Raw genomic sequence first — 13,419 nt, forward strand, 5'->3', positions numbered from 1 at the left:
TCTGCACTGTGCTGTGAAATGCTAAGTGCTAAATATGATTATACAGGGATTTCCATCCAAAGATCTCAAAGCACTTTCCAAACATTAATAATTGAAGCTTTATAATACCCTTAGGACTGCACATGTAAAGAAGGCAAACAAGATTCAGGGCTCAGCAAAGCGGACAAGGATTATTAGACTTATTTTATAGTGGATAAACTACACCACAGTGAGATTAAGTGACTTGCCCAAAGTAACAGAACAAATCAGTGACACTTCAGAAAACGAGCCTAGAAGGTCAGAATCTTTCACACTTTGCACAGAAAATATGCACATGGGATGAGAGGGTCAATCAGCTTTTGGAAGGAGTTAGATGGATCAGACCATTGAAGAGATGTGGTACACAGGAGAAGACTGAGGAGAGCACAAGAAAAACAAACAAGGTTTGTTTATTTTTAGGTATGTGTGCAAGAACTAAAAGAAGAAAATGCAATGCCTTAAAGCAGCAAAAAATACAGTTTACTGGTAGGAGGCACAGCCGCTGCTAAGAACATCAATTCTTTGGCTTACAGATTTAACAAAGATGACAGAGAACATGTGTCAGAACTCAGATTAATTTCCCAGGGGAAGAACAAATACAGAAGGAAATTGAAATCATGTTAGAAAAAGAAATCAAGAAATCAGAATGACTGAAGACTGGACTGGTACATCCTCCTCTCAAGTTCTAGAACAAAAGGCAAAGTGTTGACAAAATTCTTCAAAATAATTTTGGTATCAGAGAATTACACAACCTCATCTAACACTGAAATGGACTTGGATCTCAGGATGGCAAGCAGAGCTAGAAGAAATCACAGCAGTCTTGGCAGATAAGAACAAACATAAGCGTAAACAAAGACAGCTTCTGAGAATGTTCAAGAACTCAGTTCTGGTGCATGATGACAAAAGAGAGATCTTGTCTAGCAACCATGACAATATTAAAAAATACAACTCTGCAAGGGAACTTACTTGGACTTTGAACAGGGCCAACCAACCACCTTAAAACATAGTGATATTCCAGGACATTAGAAGTGATCTTCATCTGACAGCCAGCAAGACTTTGGAGCAAAAGACTCAGGGATAGTGCTGCAGTTGCCGCAGATGCTCAAAGTGAAATCTGGTTGTCAGGATCACCATTTGGAGATGAAATAATTTCCCTCACCATGTATGTTTTCACAAGTTTCTCAAGGGCTTCTGAGCAAAGGGAACATTGGACCTCTTTTGGAGGGAGCAGTAAGTGGAGCCCACTGTCAGTGGTTGCTTCAACAATATTAATTCTCATTTCAGTGCAACAGTGGAAGGAGGTTTTCAGTGCAACAATGAAAAGGAAGTTTTTACTGCCTTGGTGCAACACAGAAAAAGTGTATTGCACAATGGGAATGAACACAAGCCCAAGATGTCTCTGCTTTAGCTTCTAGAAAGGTTGAAAGGAAATACCACAAAACTATACAAGCACAGATTGTGTATATAAACAAAAAGAAAAATAAGAAAAATACATTAAAGTAAAGTCAGGGGGAGAACAAAAGTGTTACACAGTTACATGTCTACACAGTGGCCTATAAAATCACAGAAAAAAAAGTTTTAAGTACTTGCTGAAAAAGCAATACTGAATTAAATTGCTAAACATAAAAGTGGGACTCCAGAAGTATTCTTGCCATCACTTTGTTCGGTTTCAGATTCTGGGAAAGAAAAAGGTATTTTCTTGGTTATTTCATTGCAGGAAAGAAGCCTTGAAATAAATACAGGAGAGGAGCACCTGTAAAAATGTAAAGCACTTTCTTTAAATCCAGTCTCTTCTGGACCAGTTTCTCAGCTTTGCTTTTCCTAAATCAATTTATTCTGTGCCATGCCATGCAATGCTGGGCACTTAGCTTGAAAAGATAATATCTAATAATTACTTAAAGTGTGCCATGAATATGCATGGCTCATACTGACCAAAAGGATAAACTTCAGAGAAGTATTTTTACCTCTTCACTGGAATTAAATTAGATCTGAGCAATAGGATTTGATACAGACAAGAACCTCATGACCAGCTTTGTTACAAATACACTATAAATATTTTTAATTAAAAGTGATCTGAAACAAAGACAGTTTAGTTTAAAAACCCTATATCATTATTGGGAAAGATCCTAGAGATCTGTAGCAAACATTTGAAATGTTCTGAAAACAGTCTAAAGATGCTTCAAGAGCTGCATCAATTTCCCTTTAGGTTAGTATGAGTATTTTTGTTTATTTTCAAGGAATCATTGTGAAAAACACAGATAGAAAGGAAGCTTACATACAAAAAGATGAAATCTCCTTTTAATCCTAATTTCCCAAGTTTCCACACTTCCAACTGAGTTAATTAAAGTTTTGCCACTGACTTCATTAGCATCAGGATCAATATTTTCCAACATAAAATGATAAACTATAACTCAGGAATTTTTTTACCCAAATATTTAGCATCTCCATCATTCAGAAGTTTTTCTGGACACAGTCTATTGGTGAGGGTTGTGACTTTTTTGAGGTACAAAGACTATTCAGACTCTAAATAGGCTGCTCTAAAATAGGTTTTGATAAAACCCAACTCCCTGTAAGTGAACAAATGTGCCAAATATCACATCTTCAGTCTTACACTTTTTATTGACACATGATATTTTCCAGATTAAAAATTTTGGCATCAAGACCAGGGAATTTTATCCATTATTACCCCTTCTTACAACCAATGCAAACAGCATGGAGTATTCCTTTTGTGCACAGTGAACAGAACAACCAAAGGAGAATAAATAAGAACAGTCTCTGATTTGTACTGGATTTCTGTCCTTGGGACTGGATTAAAAAGGATTTGGCTTCAGAATTTTAAAGCTACAGGCTTTCTGTATTTTCCACAATAATTTGGAAAATAAGTCTGTTCACATTGAACAAATGTGAATTACTAACAGCAAAAGAATACCTGACCTGGGATAACTCCTGCTATTTAGAGAAAATGAAACAAAATGGTTAGTTAAATGCAAATACTTGTACTACTAAATGAGTAACAGAAGCAGAGTGTTCACTTTCCTAATATATTTGTTCCCTGATATTTCTGCTGTACATGTCATATTTGGCTTCACTAACTTGTTTATGTCCCAAAAAGATGCACAAACATTGTGTACCACACACAGATTCCTAGCTCTGGTAACCTTTTATCAGAGCCTATTAACCTATTAGTAACACTAAGACAATTTCTAAAAATTACATCAAATAAGCAGCTTTTTGCCTTTCTAAAATAAACAATGTTTTTTCCTTTCACTGCCATTAACAAGGAACCTGCGATCTAATAAATGTCACAATCAGTTTCATTTAATTAAAATAATAAATATTGTACAGTAATGCAGATTGACATTTATATCTTCATTTACGTGAGGTTGGATTTATGGTCAATGCTTTATTTGATGGAGGCCACAAATAATGGCTATTAAAGTGCCACAGGATGGACACAAGATCACATTAATGAAATTAGACAAGGCGAGGCACTGATATATGGAGCCCTCCTGCTAGAAAATAAAGTAAGCCATGTCCAAAGCAGATGTTTTCCTTGGCTGCAGTTTAGGTTTGCTGAATTTTTAGTGGGTAGTTTAACTCCATCTACACAAAGGTGGAAAGGAACAGAACTCTGTGACAACGCCTCTGAAGATGTATTACAATTAATGCAGCACATGAGCTCTGCTTCCCTTGTCAAACACGTTCATGCAAGAATGATTGTTAAGTGTAAAGAATTGTCTAATAGAATACTGATTATTAAATTTCAGCTAAACAGCCTGGTATAAATTTTTTTGTACTTATTGGTGGAATAAACACCTCATCTCTCCCTTTTGCTAACTAAACATACATCCAGGGAGGTAACTATAGAAACATTCAGGTTCTTGACCTTTTTTCTTTATTAAAATAATATCAAGAGTTTCGAAATATTGGTGTAAGAGGGCAAGCAGAAGGGATAAGAGGGAAAAGACATTTCCACAAAGGAGGACTCTCCTCTTACCTCTGCAGCTGCACCATCATCAGTTTTTCTAGCACATCCTGGATGCACTGGGAGATACTCCTTTGCTTCTCACTCCAAAGTTTTCCATGAAAGATAGTACTGCAGTATCTATCCTCACAGTGCTTGCTTAACAAATCAGGCTTGTCCATAGCTCTGCTGCAGTGAATAAATAATCTCAAGTAGCAGAACATTGTGAAAAATGAAACAAACTTGCCTCGTGGGCAAATTATCTAACTGGATGCTGTGTGTGAAGTTCAGATAAACATTCAGTTACATGGAACAGCATCTCAAAGTTTGATATTTATCTTTGTGGATTTATTTTCACCTCAGGACCTTCATGTGCCATGCTAATATGATGCCACACAGGTTCAAGAGAAAAAAAAAAAAAAGAACAAGTAAATCATTTTGGGAGGCAACACAGACAATAAAACGTGCCAAAGCAATGAAAGCCATTATAATTTTTTTGCTTCTGAACTAGACAAATAGCTTTTAAAGCTATGTCCTCTAAAGAATGGCTCAGCTTGGTCATTTATGCTAAAACTAGGCATTACAAGCCTAAGGGTCTGGTCTAAATAACAATACCTTCATTAATCAATTTATAACAGCTGAGATCCTATTTCTGGCTCTAGAGAGGAATGCAATATAGCCAGCTGAAATTTGGCCTCACATTCCTCAGGCTCAGGTGAAATGACACTGCAAATAATTCAGACTTCTCTGGACAATTTATTCAATAAATTGTCCAGCTTCTTGATCTATTTATCACAGGGGATGGAGCTGATTTAACTAACAACTTTACCTGCCTTATTCCAGAACCATTTCTGCATTCTGCTTCAAATTCTCCCTTGAACAAAATTAATTTCCTTATACAGATAAATCTATGCTTATGTTTCTTGAGAAACCAGGCACAGATAAATCTGAGGCCTTAGGCACTTTCACTTGCACACCACAAGAATCCTGCAGTGATGAAATACTGTTGGCTCAACCTGTGACTTTTAGCCATAGTCAGATGCCATCCCAGGGCTGAAGAGGAATGCAATCTCACTCCAGAGTCCTGCTGGGTGGGTTAAATACCCAGACAAAGCTGTGCTCCTTGTCCAGCACAATTTTCTGTACCTTTCAGAGCCACAGTACTCACAGAGGGGTGCACGCCTGGGCAACACAGGTTTTATTCAGATCAAACCTCTAGGCAATACCCACTTCTCTGACAGCAAATTCAGCATCTTTTCCCTGTTTCCAGAACTTTCTAAGGCTGTTCCCACATCTTATTCCTCCACTCTGTGAGGCTGAATTGAACAATTTCTGTTGGCATGCAATTCTACGTTATGCACATGCACTAAAATCCTAGAAATGCAGGAAAGGCACAAAAGCTGGAAAGGCATGGGACATGCAATTTAAAGCAAAGGTGAAACTGGAAAACCAAAATCCAACAGATCTTAATGACTGAAGAAATTAATGTTTCCTTTTGGTCAGCTTTCCAGGTAAGCTCAGATGGGCTCTCTGCTGCATGTGTCACATCACAGGTACCCTTCACTAAACAAGTTTCGTTTGGCACACAAAACCCCTATCTCACTTCAACAGTGAGCAGTGTGTAATCACCATGTACAGCAGTCATCTCAATACACTCCTTTTCTGCATACATATAATTCTGATTAAATTAAGAATCCAGCATATCAGCTCCAGTAAGAAGTGTCCCAGACACCTGCAATTGCTGCTCTTTTGTTTCTACACATTTCTCACACGACATCCTGCTAAGCCAACCCTTCAAGAAAGGGCTTCACAACACTTTATCAGCTCCTGCAGATGAGTCATTAAAAATCGAAGGTTTGTTGACAGAAAGCCAAGCATCACTCATTCCTTTACAGATAGCAACTTCTGGGGGGAAAAAGAACAAACACCCTGTCTGCATCAGGTTTCTGTACCTGTGACCTCAGTCAAAAATGGATACACAAAACCAAATTGCAGTCTTGCTGGAATCAAAAGAAGTTTTGCCATTGTAGTGCTGAGTCTACCAAATTTCAACTCAGTCATGCTACAAATCAGGCTACCAAAAATACAGGATTCCTTTAAACAAACCCAATTGCCTTTACAAGCTACACTGCTTCTCATTTCCTCTTTTACCATGTGAAAGTTAGGGCAGCATTCCTCCTGTCTGGCTGCTCAGCATGAATAATAGATACGTCATTTTTAAACTGTCAACAGAGTATCTGTAAGAGGTGCACACAGTCCTTTCAAATATCTACAGCAAACTGTTTATTTGGCATTACACCGAGCTCACATTTTCCAACTAGCAAAGAAATTTCTAAAATAGACCTACATGTTAAACCACAGAAATAATTTTACTCACACCTTATTATCCTTATGTAATATTTAATTATCTCCTCTCCTACTCCCTTGCTTCAGTGACAATTTGCTCAATGATGTGTCAAGGAGATGGAAAAAACAAAACAAATGAGGTCAAATCTTTGCAATAATACACTGGTGTTTATTTACTGAGGGCCAAAGCCTCCATGGCTGCAAATGGTGCAACTCCTGTCCAGGCAGCTGAGCTCTGCTGACTTACACCAGCTGGGACTGAAACACAACTGCTGAGAAAGAGATTACACTGCTGTACTCTCCAATGTAAACCAGGCAATATTTCAGACACAAAAAGCAAAGACCTTAGAGGAGAGCTGAGACTGCTCTGATAGGGTGACAAACACTCCCCTACACAGCAGAGGACAAGTTTCCAAGTGGTGTAAATGGCCACACTTCCCCTGGAGCTCAGCTCAGGACCACCCACTGTTTGTGCTGCTGTGGTCTCCAATACTTTTTCTATAACAATCAGTCCCATCTTCCCTCCACTAGTCCCTTCTGGCAGTGCTTCTTCACTGCTCCTGCCCCAGCAGGTCAGATGGGTTTGGCAGCCTCACCCCTCACTGCCACAGCTGCAGGTGCCCACCCTCTCAGCTCTGCCAAAACCATTCCTGTGGCCATGCTCTAAATCAGGTCTGTGAAAGGATACCCTTCAGAAATAAAATATTATGACTCTTGCAGACTAGGAGCCCAACTGCATGAAAAGCTGAGCAGGAAAGGCAAAGTGGGCAGTGGGAACAGGAGTTACACATGGTGGTGAGAAAGGAGGAGCCTCTGAAACCAGATCTGCCAGAACAGCATTATTTAAACATCCACAATCACCTTATTTCTTTGAGTATGGCTGGTCTCAAACTTCTGAGGTTACAATCCAAGAGCTACCTGATATTTAGAGGTAATGACTTCTTCCTTCACAGGTCAGGATTAGACACAGTAGACACTTTCGACATTTAAAGCTTTACTGCATATGCACAGATATGTAAGCAATCAGCAGGTACTTAGTGTACAACAATTTGACAGTGGCCCCAAAGTGGTTGGTGGCAGAGCTGGGATAAAAACGCCCCTGTTCCCAACCTAGATGACAGCAAATGTGACAAAACACTTGTCACAGCTCCCTGTGCAATGGGCAGCACTTACCCCTCGTGCACTGGAAAGAGTTCACCTGTGTGTGTGTTCAGGATGCCACATCACTCTCCTGGTTTGGAAGGATCTTTTGATTTCCCTCCAGTATTACTGCCAACAGGAGCAGTGGTGGAAGGGAAAATGGTGATTTGGGAGAGGAGTTGCATGCATTTGTTCTGAGCAAGGCAAGAAGTCCCTATTAAAAAAAACAAAAAAACCAGCCACCCACTTCCCACACATTAGTGTTTTCATTATTGATAGCACCTCAAGGGCTGAAAAACTGATGGGAGACAGTGGGGAAAATTAGGACAGGTTGAAAAAAAAAATGAAGGAATAGACAGCCCCAAGAGTGAGGATACCATTACTATAAGTTGACAGACCATTAAAAAAAGGTCAGTATCCACTTTAAATATATGAACAAATTAACAGAACACACCATGTTCAGCTACATGTTCAGAAGCACTAATGAGAATAGCTTGCAGTTCAGTTTACTTAGCTCTTTAAATAAACATGGGCTATTGGAAATGTTATACAACAACACCAGCACCATAAGTGTAGCTCCAACTCCTGTCATTCCTGCAGATGAGTTACAAATCTACAAGAACTTGTCTGCTCCATGCTTGCAGCCACCACTAAACTTAAATTAGTAACTACGTAGGCCTCTTCCAAGGCATATCAGAGACCAGCTGTGCAAGGACCTGTCACCTTCTTGTCAGTGAAAGTTTTCTGTCCAAAGAACTTTCGTCATCCCCCATTCCTCAAGTAGCTGGATGTCACTTGAAGAGACAGCTGAAGTCACTTGCAATGAATGGTCTCAAATCAGAGCTCACTGCCCTTGTCACAGAAAGTCTCACCCCGCAGCTAAAACTGTCACTGATCATGTTTAGATATGTACACTGAGGTATCAGATTAGAAAAGAGTATGCACGAGATGGGAGTTTAAAAGAGGCCAAGTTGCAAGGAAAATCTTAATAGGGAGAATCGAAGGCTTGAAGAGTTAGCCCTTTTCCAAACCAAATTTATATTTCCCATCAAATCCAATAAAAAATGTCTAGCTTCTAAAAACGGCATGTGTCCAACCAACATATTCAAGAAGGAGCTAAAACTTTAAGTGGTACTTTGGCCAGAGTGCATGTAGATTGCTGAGATATTATGGCATCTCTGCAGCAAGTTACTTCATTAATAGGAAAATACCCAAAAGGCATATCTTGGCTTCAAGATTAATGCTCAAAATGGTAGATGCATGTGCTATAGTTAAAAAATAAAGAAAAAAATTGTATTAAATTGGTATATTCTTAAAAAAAAAAATCTCAACACCTTAAATATTATATATTTGCTGTTTTTTTCTGACCCTCTTGCTTATATGAGCAATAGGAGCTTTGCCTCCTGGTTATGGCAAGAGATGGAGCAAAGGCTCCACAGTTGCTCTCCCAGCTCAGGTACTGACTTTTGGGTGACTCGCTCAGATTCTCACTAACTTCTAGGAAATGCAGTTTATCTGCTGGCAAACCCATCTGCCTGGTCTTGCCAAGGAGTACTTGAGGACACATTTCTAAGGCTGACCTCTACACTAAAAATAGCCAAGTACAAATTGGGTTGCAGCTGTTAGTAGAAAGACAAAGGACATGGAAACATCCAGAAGATGGTCATTATGTTCTACGTAATTTCATTTCACACTTTTAAGATTTGACACACCAGTACATCATAGGAGCTGGATCCTGGGGAATGCTCTGCAAACTTGCCCATTACACTGCAACCTCTGGTGCAATCTGGGCCAGCCCAGGGGCTCCAGAAAACGGGTTTCTCTGCTGTGCCTCTCCTCAGAAGGCAAATTTTAGTGGGAGAGTTGGGTAAGGGCATGGAGATTGGAAGACATTCACAACAGAATGCAGGAGTGCTTTTTCCTCTCTACACAGACACTTCCCAAAAAGCTGGAGATGGAGAAGAAACCTTTGACACATCTCAAAGTCTGTTGGTGCCTGGGAATTGAGAAGACATTCCTGAACTTTCACTTCTGCCTGTCCGGTTCTCCTCCAAGGCTTTAAAGTTCCTGAATAAAGTATTTAGGCTCATCTCTGTCCTAGAAGTTGAGTTAGCCAGTATTTTGCTCTCCTTTTGTAAAAGAAAATAATCTTCAGTCAGAAGCATCATAAGCTTCTTTCCTTTTACCCTCTCACTGGCATGAAAGCCAGATCATTTGTTCCAACTATGTATTTGCAACAATCATTTGCTTTCATTTTGCTTGAAAACAGAGAAAGAGAAATTTTACTCCAAATTTCATGTTGAAATTCCCTCCATAAATAAAGCTTGACAGAGAGAAGGGTATCCATTCCAACTGGGTTTTTTTAAGTATATTTATTTTGTTCTGGCCTGAAAACACAGAAGGGAAATTTAATTTTAAAATAAATATGAAGGAGTATTGTTCAGAATAGAGACCCCATTTTAACCCAGGAAATTTTATTCCTCACCTTCCATGCTCCCCAGGAATCACAAGCAGGTACAAGAGTACAGTCCAATCTAAGACAAGCAACACTTACTTGAGAAGTCCTTGAAATATCACTGTACACTAAGGACCATCAGGAGCTACCACAGTCCACTTTACACTGAAGAAGTCCTGGGGAGATATTGTGGCACAAATGGCATTTGTGTTGTGATCCAGCTGTAGGATGCAATCACTACATTGTGTTTGTGTTGTGAGTTCAATCTTATTATTGTATCACTCAATCAAAATCCCATGCAGCACTAAATACCTAAAATAAGTCAATTTTATATTAAATATTAAACCATCCTCATCTGGAATATCTAAAATCCTGTCCAGAGTATTGAGCCAAACAGGAGCCTCTGGATCCTCAACCCTTTTAAAAATTAGGCCACTGCTTTAGAAATCTAAATATAGGGTAAAGGATCTAACTGTAGGCTCCTATTTTTGAAAGTTCTTGGTCTTTAATTTTCATAGCATGGTAAACAAAGCATCTTTTTTCTTCCCTGCTAGAAAGTACTCAGAGTTCAGAAGTTTATTGGAAACATAGCTGACATCCAAATCAACACAGACTGCAAAAACAACAGGGCTGACAAGACAGAACACTTTCAAAACATCACACTGATCATTAGAACAGCAGAACAAAACATTAATATCATAAGCTTTTGCAGTCAAGGACTCTGCTCTAGCTGAGTATAGCTCTTTAAGCAAGGGAAACCTGGGAAAATAGACTTTGAAGATAAATAGATGGATTTGCTTTCCAGCAAACAAATACAGGATCAACAAAATTGAACATGATGACTATTCCATAGGCAACAGTGATGCTGCCATGCAGATTTTCAAAAATGTCACTATAGCAAATAAGCCTCTGTTTTGCTCTTGGGAGCAACAGAAAGTGAGAAAGTAGAGTAGATATTAAAGGACGTTTTGGCAAAAAATAATAGACAAAAAATAAAGAAACTCTCCCCATCATAAAGTTCAACTTTCAGTTGACAGTCAGACCAGGGGGCAGGGATGGAGAGGAGGGGGTGTAGCTTTAACAAAACAATGTCTTTTTAGAAAGATCTTCCAACAGAGAAAACATTTTTTTAGCACTGTGGAAGAGAGAAACAAAACATAAAAAATAGTAATTCACTTCTAATAGAGGAAAGTCCTATTTACAAAAGATGTTTAAGGAATAAACCCAACCCAGTTCCCCCTAAATTCAAACCTTGACTGGATGAAAGCCTCATTTGTCTGATCCAGAACAAAATAAATCACAGCCTTTTACAGATAAGACTGGAAATAGGTGGTCAGGGTTTTCTGGACACTGGAGGATCCTTCTTTTCTAGTTCCACATGTGAAATAACTCCCTACAAATATGAACTTCATACATTTTAGTGACATGAGTGCCTGTAGACCTTGCACAAACAGACCTACTAATGATCTCGACAGGAGCTCTGTGCACAGAGAATCAATAGTGTTGACACTGAATTACTGGTGTGCAGATGTACCAGTTTGATACATGAATACAAGAAATAATGTGTCAGCCCGATCTTCCAAGTTCATAACTTTTGCTGGAGGTGCTGGGCCCTTCACTATTTATATTATTTCATTATTGCATTCTTTTTGGAGCAATGGCTTTGACCTGGCAAACACCTTTTCCTTGCCAAAGTATGTGTATTTACAACAGGAAAACTAAAAAGCATCATTCCCCTTTTGTCTATACAAGAAAGCTTGGCAGTAAAACATATCTTTATAATGTCACAGATTGAGCTCTTATAGTTAAATATCTGAGTTTGTTGGTATTTCCATTATAACCTCAATCATAAAAGTGTTTTTTTGAGTGAGATTTACAAGTCAAAGGGTCTGACTTTCCTCACTTGAAGTCATATAAATTAGGAGTTAGTGCACACATGGCATGCATGGGGAGAGATTCAATGTTCTGGAGAAAGGAAAAAAAAAAAAATTTGCTTTGCACACATGATGCTCAATTTGCAGGCATCCACATTTATAAGAGTGGGGCCATTTCTGCTCCATTCAGCTTTTGCATAGTCAGTGTATCATCTTTTCCATAAAGATGGATATGCTGTGCTAACACAGCCTTACCTCTATCTAAAAAAAAGTGTAATAATATTGGTATGAATCTGTTATTTCATTGAACAGCTCAACTTAGAACATTGTGTTTTCAATGAAAGGAAAATCTGATCCAATGAAACAAACCTGGGACTATAAAGATAGGAATTTCCAGATCTTCATCCAACTGCTGCCAGTGATTTGATGAGTCACTTTATGGGAGTTCACTCACCATTTAGATTATCACACACTCACCAATTTTTACCTGGGGATACTGGCACCTGCTTGCTTTTCATATTGGGGGTGTTGTGAAGATTCAGTAACATTTCCACGTGTTAAGCATTAGAGAAGTGCTAAGCAGTCATAGTGTCTGATTTAATGCTCCCTTTTCTGGGAGCTGGGATAGAGTTACAATTTTCATGCTAAGCTTACCTCATATTTCTTGACTTGGTAGAGGAAAGGTCTCTCTAGATACATATCACACAGCACATATTCCAAAACCAGAACCAGGGACTTTCAGGCCAAAAAAACAAAAACTTGAGCCACAACACAAACTTGGGTGAACTTACAAACAAAATCCGCCCCATGCACCAATGTTTCGCTCTTATCTTATTAAAATTCATTCATTTTTCCTGCCTGCTTTTCCATTTTTGCTGCCTTGGTTTTTCTGTCCATCTCCATCCTTCAGCAGGCTCACTGGCTCACCAAGGTCACTGTGCTGTGTATGACATCACACGTCACAATCCCCATGGTAACCCCCATGTTGTCACAAACAGTGTCAGAGGAGGAGGGGGAATAGACTTAGAAAAGAGTATTTACACACAAATATCTTGGCATTCAAAAAGACTGGGAAAGAAAATGCACAAAAAAAGCCCATGACAGCTTAATGAGGTTTTGGTAACATGCTGTAGTTTTCCAACTGTGTTCAAGTGTGATCTTGGTTCTTAAGATCTGATTTTCCTTACTTTTATGGACTTAAAAGAGCTACATCCATTTTGCTCAGCACAGCAATCTGAAAGTTCCCATGTCTGATTTTATTATTTAATGTGTAGGAAGAATTGCATTTCAACGCCTGCCGAAGAAACTGCCTTTTATAAAGAAAGTCTACAGAGATATGTTTGGAATTTTAAATCCTGGTGTTTTGCTTTTTCTTTAATCTTTTATTAATGGTTTGTGTTCCCATTACTCCAAACTGAGCATTAGGTTCCTGGGGAAAAGCGCCAATCAAATGTGTAGAGCAACTGGAATGTATTTGAAAATAAAGGAGGGTTAGCTGATCAAAATCAGTATTTCTGAGATTTAGACCTGTGATGAACATCTTGCACTGAACCAAAAAAAAGTTAGAAAAAGGAGAATAATTTTGACAGCAGGTCTGGAGGTAGTAAGAGAGAAACTGGCAC

General features: G+C 38.8%; 1 long non-coding RNA gene across 1 annotated transcript in view; it reads right to left on the bottom strand.

Annotated features, from left to right (window-relative positions):
- Nucleotides 1-12,706, bottom strand: part of LOC117001606 — a 138,361-nt gene extending 125,655 nt beyond the window's left edge. Inside the window, exon 1 of the long non-coding RNA XR_004419074.1 lies at nt 12,452-12,706. This is a non-coding gene — a long non-coding RNA (uncharacterized LOC117001606). The remainder of the gene's footprint in view (nt 1-12,451) is intronic.
- Nucleotides 12,707-13,419: the final 713 nt, after the last annotated feature.

This window comes from Catharus ustulatus, chromosome 11 (genome assembly GCF_009819885.2).
Source record: "Catharus ustulatus isolate bCatUst1 chromosome 11, bCatUst1.pri.v2, whole genome shotgun sequence".
NCBI classification, from domain to species: Eukaryota; Metazoa; Chordata; class Aves; order Passeriformes; family Turdidae; genus Catharus; species Catharus ustulatus.